Source organism: Centruroides vittatus, unplaced genomic scaffold (assembly GCF_030686945.1).
Source record: "Centruroides vittatus isolate TY-2023 unplaced genomic scaffold, ASM3068694v2 contig_651, whole genome shotgun sequence".
NCBI lineage: Eukaryota > Metazoa > Arthropoda > Arachnida > Scorpiones > Buthidae > Centruroides > Centruroides vittatus.
Genome location: NW_027122405.1, coordinates 3,437,447 through 3,445,988, shown reverse-complemented (window position 1 = coordinate 3,445,988; position 8,542 = coordinate 3,437,447).

The following is an 8,542-nucleotide window of genomic DNA, read 5'->3' as shown; positions in this document are numbered from 1 at the left end:
CGCTCAAAGAACATAAAATGCAACTCTAAATATCACGGTAATAGTTTTTGTAAAAATAAATCACTCTGCAACATTCTCGATTCTCATAAAAATGACTGATTTATAAATAAAAGTTCCTGACAAAGTAATTATTCTTAGTAAATTAGTTGTCTGAAAATGTTGACATCTCGAGCACCGCAACAGATTTTCATGAATGATTACATGTTGTTGAAAAGTAACTAAGTTACATTTCTGTACGTGGTGAATAATTTTGTTATATACTTATATAAGATAATTTAAATACATAAATCATAATGAAAAAGAAAGTTTTATTTTCTTATCACCTCGTTATTAGTTAACATCCAGAACTTGTGGTGGCTTTAATAAATCCGTCGCACGATGGTTTTTAACTTTAGCAGCTGATTTTTATGTCATTGTGTAGAGTACATCGAGCTCTTACTAATACATGTAGTTTGACCTTTAGCACTTTTAAGCATAACAAAACAAAAAAAAAACAAATGTGTATTTTTCTCCATACATTTTATTTCTTTGAAATTTCTTTAAGTATGAAAATTAAATTTCTAGGAAAACTTGCAGAACCAATGTTGTTCAGCACTAAAATTTGTAAACAAAAATGTTTTGAGGCTAGAACCCATATTTTAAAGATACAAACCACTGTGCATCGTATCGTGGTTGCACCAGCTAACGTTCAGAACGTTTTATGGCTTTTCTTAATCACTGGAACGCGTAGTGGTCAAATATCATGAGAAGCCACAACGCGAATTTCGCTTTGTGGTCATTTTGAATTAGCCACAACACGTGGTTGTTTTTTCGCTCAATGAACGTTTTCTGTCTTTGAGCCTAACATATGAAATAAATGACGGTAGTATTAGCTGTATATGTGGTCACAAATAAAACAACAGGTAGATTTATATCATATTACAGTTGTTGTATTTCTTTAAAATTGGCATAAAAATTGAATCCGTAATCCTTTTCTTTCTGGTATAAACTGTATCGCATATGCTGACTTAACCAAAGATGAATTTGTTGATCTTAGAACGAAAAACTTACTACAGTTGAAATTTAACTCAAAAAACCTTGGAAAATTCTGGTATTTATTGAGAAAAGCCATTCCTCGTAAAACGAGCTATGGAAGCTATGCTTCCATTTGCAGCAATATATCTTTGAGAATAGGGATTTTCAACACTTGTAACAATGAAAAAAGAGTCGAAATCGATTAGATGTCTAACATGACATCAGCAGCGCCGCTAGCTGTTTGAGCGCCCGTGTGCAATACCGATTATGCCGCCCCTGTTTAACTACGACTACCTACGCTGAGCTTGCCAGCAATACCAATTTGCTGCCCCCTGGACGTCCCGCCCGCGTGCGGTGCACGCCTTGCACGCCCGCTTACGGCGGGCCTGCATGACATGCTTGTTGTTTTCTCAAATACCACACCACAGTTCGATGGTACTTTTGTGTGTGGTAATGTGATTAACAACAATCTTTACACTGACATGTCTTTAAAAAATATAATTTAACTTTAGCTTTCCTATATTTTAAATACCAGTATATTGTATTATTATTATTTAATTAATGAACGAAAAAAGAATCATTGTGTTTTGAATTTTGGTTGATATATTTCGAAGAAACTAGATTTATTTAAATTTTGTTTTGCATTTGAAAACATTTTTCAGAGAAGTCCGTGGCCTTCACCTGACTGGCAACGGAACAAAAAAAAAATTAAGAACCCCTGGTATAACGAAAATTTTAGTTTTCTAATTAACTGATTTCTTAACACGAGATACAAACTATAGCAGTAGGACATCCCATAAAGGAAACAATGACATCCCATAAAGAACCTAAAAAATTCAGACATACCACTGCAAAATCACACCACGACTACGAACTGTAGTTACTTGTTGACGGTTTTTCATTAATATAGAAACTAGGATTTCTCTAACGGAACCCCAGCTGTTTTTTAACCCGGAAAATATCCCAAAAAATTCTTCTCATTCCGGGAAATTCCTCAAATTTCTTCAAAGTTCACTTTTTTCTTATTTTGTGTTACGGTTGAGAAACTTTTTCCATAGAAAGTAGGATTAGAAAGTATAAAAGCAAATATAAAGTATAATTAACTCATAAACTTTCAGAATACACTTGTATTTATTAATTTTAAGCCTGCTTATTAGTTTTTAAATTTTTGCTTGTTTTGGCATGTCAGATTGTCAATAATCAATATGTATTTCTGGCAGAACGCTGAAAATTCTTTACTTGTCAGCTTAATGCCGCTACTAAAGCAGCCGAGGTAGACAAAGCGAGAATGCCAAAGAAAAAAAAAACTACTGAAACTCATTTCCAAAACGAACTAGAAATCTTTGAGACTACTGGTGAAAAAACACGTAACATTTGTTTATTCTTAGATTCATTAAAAACGATTTCGTCCACATCCATTGAATCGAAAAGATCATTCGCGGTAGCAAAACTTGTCATTACTACTTGTAAGAGAAGCGGCCGGATGGCCGAGCGGTCAAGGTTAGCAGCCTGCCGCCCTGGGGGACCCGGGATCGAATCCGGACGGGTCGAAAAAATCCCCAGGAATTTTTCGGGGGGTGGTCCGTCAGGATATGTCGGTCCCCGTCCCTCACCACCCGGCCGCCCCATTGTGGGCCTGGCCGAACCCATAATGGGCTTGCTATAAGAGGCCCTCTTAGTGCCCACTGGGCGGAAAGAATTAAAAAAAAAAAAAAAAAAAAAACTTGTAAGAGAAAAACAAAATTAAGTAATCAGAGTAAAAAGCAATGATGGGTAATATCGTTATTGAAAACTTATCAGACATATTTACAATAATATTTTGAACTATGTTTATCTGAATAACGAAAATTACCGTCTAAGTTAAAAGTTTGATCGAATTTCATTTTTTTTATTTAAATTTTCAACTCAATTAAAAGATATTTTTAATGCATATTTTACACAGAATTATTAAAAATATTATTCTAAAAATTACTTTTAAAAAATAATTATATTATTCGATTACGAGATTGATTTTATATGTTTAAAGATTATATCCCGAAATTTCCCGAAATCCCGAAATACAGATAACTTTTCATCTCGAAATAGCAAGCAATACAAATAAAAATAAATATGAAAAATCCAAATAAGAACGCAGGATCATACTCACACGAATCTCTTATTGAACTCAATTTTAACAGCAGTCATACAACCGATAGCTATTATATCGTAAATTATAGCAACAGGTTATCGAACGAAACACACTATAAGACAAGCCGAATACTGATTATCAACGAAAAGCGCAGGTAAATTAGTCAGTGGGTAACATCAAAAATATAATAATCCGGGATATGTATTTTTTTATTTCGCGTTGTCTTATGAAATGTCGACGCCCGTCGTTAACATGGCCACACAGCAAGATTTTTCGCTAACTTTGCGCCGATCGAAAAACTAATGTTTTCGGCGCCACGTTCTTTTTACGTATTATTCGCGTAAGGGAAACATGGCGCCATATCCTTTCACGTGTAGCGATGTCGGCAAACGAAATCAAAAACCCATTATCAAGCCGAAAACATCGGTTTTCGTTTAGTCGCCGAAGTGAAACGACGTCGGGCCCGGTTAGTACGCGGGACGGAGACGACCTCGGAACACCGGAAGCTGCTGTCTTTTGTTTTATTTTTAAATCTACGTTTATCTATCGCAAAATATGTGTTTTAGGAAACGGAAGCTGATGTTTTGATGAAAGAAGTTTTTTGATATTTGAGAGTTGAAGTGGCTCGAGAAATAAATTTCTTCGACGAACGCGTTTCTCTTACGTGGCAGTCAACAGTAACATTTTTTGACTACCGGCTAAGTCAGCAGCTGTCTTGTGTCGCGGGGATCTTAGAGAAAATAAGATCCTAGTATTCCGAAACAAAAATAACGCTCCAGCCAAGATTCGAACCTGGAATCTTTTGATTCGAAGTCAGAAGCGTTAGCCCGATACGCCACTGATTTGATCTCGATTTCTCCTTCGGTTAATAAAAACACAACGCGTGTCTCCATATTTCCGACATTCACGTGAAAAGCAGGAAACATCGCAGTATCGGACGACCAATGCGATTCACGCCTTTACTTAAGCATGTTACTTTTTTCTCTTACATCGATCGTCTGAATCTGATCGTCGTACAGTTAATTATTCACATCACATTTACGGTATTCGCGGCCAGTTTGTCTCACCTCTTCAGTTGTTTCCTTTTTTTCTATTTGTACCTTTTTAACGTTTTATTTTTTTATTTGTTTATTTAACATTCATTAACACAGAATTTTATGTAAATTACTTGTAAATATTTGAGCTACATATAATTTATATTTGTATGTCAGATTTTCAACGATTTTATTTATTGGATAAATTATATTGGTCAGATTGGACCATCAAATATTATTCTTGATTAACCAATATTTATAGGTTATATTTAAGATGTAATTATTATATTAATCAGCATGCTTTAGAAAATCTTTAGCTAATCTATATATTTCACAGGTAAGCTAATATATTTTGCTCAATATATAAATGTCTTATGAATTGAACATATTAAATAATTGATAATTGCTGTTATTTTTGGAACCACAAAAATATCTGTAAAATTATATATTTGAATATACGTACCAATAATATTTCAGTTATTTGTTTGAGTTTATACAAAACTGACGTACAGTACTGTATATTGAATAATTTCTAAAATTATCAGAATATTAATTATTAAGTAATAAGCAATAAGCCTCCTAGAATGGCTCATAAAAAACAAAAAGTTAACGTTCGGTCTTTTCAAGACGTTTGGACTGAAGAATATGGATTTCTACAACAAAAAGATCGTGCTGTTTGTGCTTTATGTTACGAAAATCTCGTGTGTCGTACTTCAAGTGTACAAAAGATATTATCAAAGCAAACATCGTTCTACGTTTAAAAATGTTGATGAGAAAATTGAAGCAATTAAACGAGCTGTTTCTGGTTTAAAAAAAAAACTACTTTTTTTTCAGTCAGACAATAGGAACTAAAAATAAATCCACCGAATGTAGTTATAAAATTGCTCAATGTATAGCTTTCAAAAGCAAACCTTTCACAGATTGTGAATTCACCAAACAAATATTTTTGAAAAGTGCTGATATTTTATTCAATGATTTATTGAATAAACAGACAATACTGCCTCGAATTCGAGATATACCTGTTTCTGAGAGATCAATTGAGAGACAAATAACAGATATGAGCCAACAATGTAACAACTAAACAGAAAACTGGATTACAAGAAGCCTCTGTATTCAGTGTCGCTTTTGATGAAAGCACTGACGTGAACGACGTGGCGCGCCTAGCAATAGTTGCTCGATATTGTGGAAAGGATCAAATTTATGAACAGTTATGTTGTTTGATTCCTCTTACTGGTACAACTACAAGACAAGACATTACCACAGAATTTTTAATTATTTTGAAAATCAGAAAATTAATATAAATAAAATATTTTCTGTTATTACTGATGTCTCCCGCGCAAGGGTCGGAAAAGAAAAAGAGTTTGTTAAACTTCTTAAAAATCATATTGGACATAAAATATTAAGTTTCCATTGTATTATACACCAAGAAAGTCTAGTTGCAAAAATCTCATTACAGCGTTTAAATTATGTAATGGACACAGTTGTTAAAATAGTTAATTTTATTGTTTTACGTACTTCATTGATACACAGGTAATTTAAGTCTTTTTTAGAAGAAATGAAGAGTGAATATGTGGACCTTTCGCTACACAGAAATGTTTTATAATGTTTGGAAGAAATCAAGCTGTTTCTTCATGAAAGAAAGAATAAAATTTTCCGGAATTGAATGATTAAGACTGGTTATGCAAATTGATGTTTTTGACTGATATAACACACCTCAATGGATTTGCGTTTACAAGGTCAGGGTCAAACAGTACTAGAACTTTTTGAACACTGGAAAGGATTTTCATCAAAATTAGATATATTTTGGCGTGATATTACCACTAACACTTAAAGTACTTTCCAAATGTCAATGTCTATGCAAGAAAATTTACTTTTAACAAAGATGAACTACAAATGTATGTTGAAGGCCTTAAAGAAGAATTTTCCAAACGTTGTGGAGGCTGAAATTCATGCACCTATATTTTCTTTCCTTATTAAACCTGACATAATTGATTTAAAACGGTTTCATTTGATTTATCTCTTTTTGAGTGGATGGACACTGATAATTTTGAAATGGAACTTATAGAATTAATATCATCAAAATTGTGGAAAACAAAATTTGTTGAATTGCGGAAAACTCTTGAAAGTGGCTGCCCGGAAAAGTCATTTTCCGGGCTTCTTCAATTGTTCAATTTTCCGGGCAGCCCACTGTCATTTTCAATTGTTGGATATTTTTGCCTGAAAAATTTAATTGTTTGAAAAAAATCGCATGTGCTCTACTTTCAGCATTTGGTTCAACTTACCTCTGTGAATAAATTTTCTCATATATGAAAAGTATTTTGAATTTACAAAGAAGTTGTCTAACACTTGGACATTCAGAAGCCTGCGTGAAACTAAAAGTGACAAATTACACACCTGATATTGAGACACTGAGCAAAGAACTACAGGGACAAGGCTCACATTAATCGATTAACAGCATTAATTAATAAAGAAAATGATTAATAATAGAATATTTGATAATTTGTTTGTATTCAAACTATGTACAATGTTTCATTACATTCAAAATGTAATTTATAATTACAATCCTATGTTTTTTAAAAATTTATGATAATAATTCAATTTTTGTTGGTCTTTGACACTAGGGGATCAGGGAATAAGCTCTATTAGTCCCTATGTAGATCCGCCCTGTACACAATACATGTATACTGACTGGGTACCGAAAGCTTTCGAAACAATCTGGCCGTGTTAAATGCTTCGAATGACGTCATGTTCGCGCACTTATTTGCCGCAGCAAACCTCCGCACGAGCAAGTGATCGAGTGAAGGTTTTGAAGTTCCTGCAAGCATCGCATTGACTTAAAACGGCTAGCCGCTAGTTGCCAATGTAAAAGCTAACGCAAATGGTAAAAGAGTTTACACGTTAGAATAAATTATTATTGGCATATAAAAAGTATATTGACAGTCAAAACTTTTCTTAAGCCTGCAGCGCAGGCTAAGCAAGCCCAGAGAATTCGCCCCTGCGTAGAATCATGTAGGCACGCGGTACAGGTTTTTGTAAAAATCATTTGACACAACACCCCCAAAAGGTTGCCCATCCCTGTGGTATTGTTTACTCGAGAAATAATCTTAGGTCCGGATTCATGAAAATGTCGTTAATTACAATGTTGTATTGTTACGACGTCAAATACGACAAATTTACGACGTATCGTATCTACAGTTCACAAAGCTCATCGTAACTTTATTTGCTATTTACCACAAAATATCAGTGAGTTGATTCCGAGAGTATACTGTTAATAGGAATGTAATTTTGGAACTTTCAGAGGCGCAAGTTGTCTCCGACGTAAGTTGCAGGTATAAAATGGAATAGAGTAAAATAAGGTGCCATTTTACTTTTTCCGAAATACGGGTGTTGATAGATGGAGTCGAAAAAAATAATAATAGAAAGGAGGGTAGATCTAATTATCACTTCTTGCGGAAAAGGTAATTGTTGGAAATTAATTTGCGAAGAAGTGGATAGTGTTAGTAACGTGCATAGAAGCATAGATGTAATCTGATATAAATGGAGAGATTACAAAAGCGTTTCAAAGAAAATCGCTAGTGAAATTTCTATATAATTCATTATACTGTAACAATGCTTCTTATAATTTTAACATTATTAAGAGAATAGTATGCTATACATGACCTGTACGCCTTTCCAAAGAAGGTTTCAATTCCTAAATTAAAAATAGTTTTTCTCGACATTCGATTGTATCAATTTAATTCCGTTAACAAAATGCCTTCGATCGACAGAAGAGATAAACTATAAATTTTCGATGAACTACATAATTCGACGATCAAGAAAGCAAAATAATCATCATCCATCTTGAATTGTCTTGACTTACGACAACTTACTCTATGTCGTATATAACGACGTCTATTTACGACATTTTCGGTTACGACAAGTTTTGTGAAAACTAAATTTTGTCGTAAGTTGCGATACGGCGCTTTCGTGAATCCGATCACATCTTTCAATTCCTTAATAAATAATTTAAATGAAATTGATTAATGTAATACTGCATATATTTAAAGAAATAAAAAGCACTAAGTTTACGCCATACTGCAATGTTTACTTAGAGCTTTGCATGGGCAAAATAAAAAGTTGCACTGAGATACACGTTGAGAGACGAGGCCAGATATATCTAGGACATACCAACCCCGAAACTTTTTTTTCATGTTTCTTTCATCCGGACTTGTACCAAGATACTGCAGAGCGGTAGACCGACGTCTTAACGGCCTCAGCTGTCCAGCCTGAATTTTTCAGTTAAAATACAATACAAAACCATTGTTTTCAAAAGAAAAAGTGTTTTGTTATAATGGATTAGCAGTGTCTGTTTTGTTTAAAAAAATAG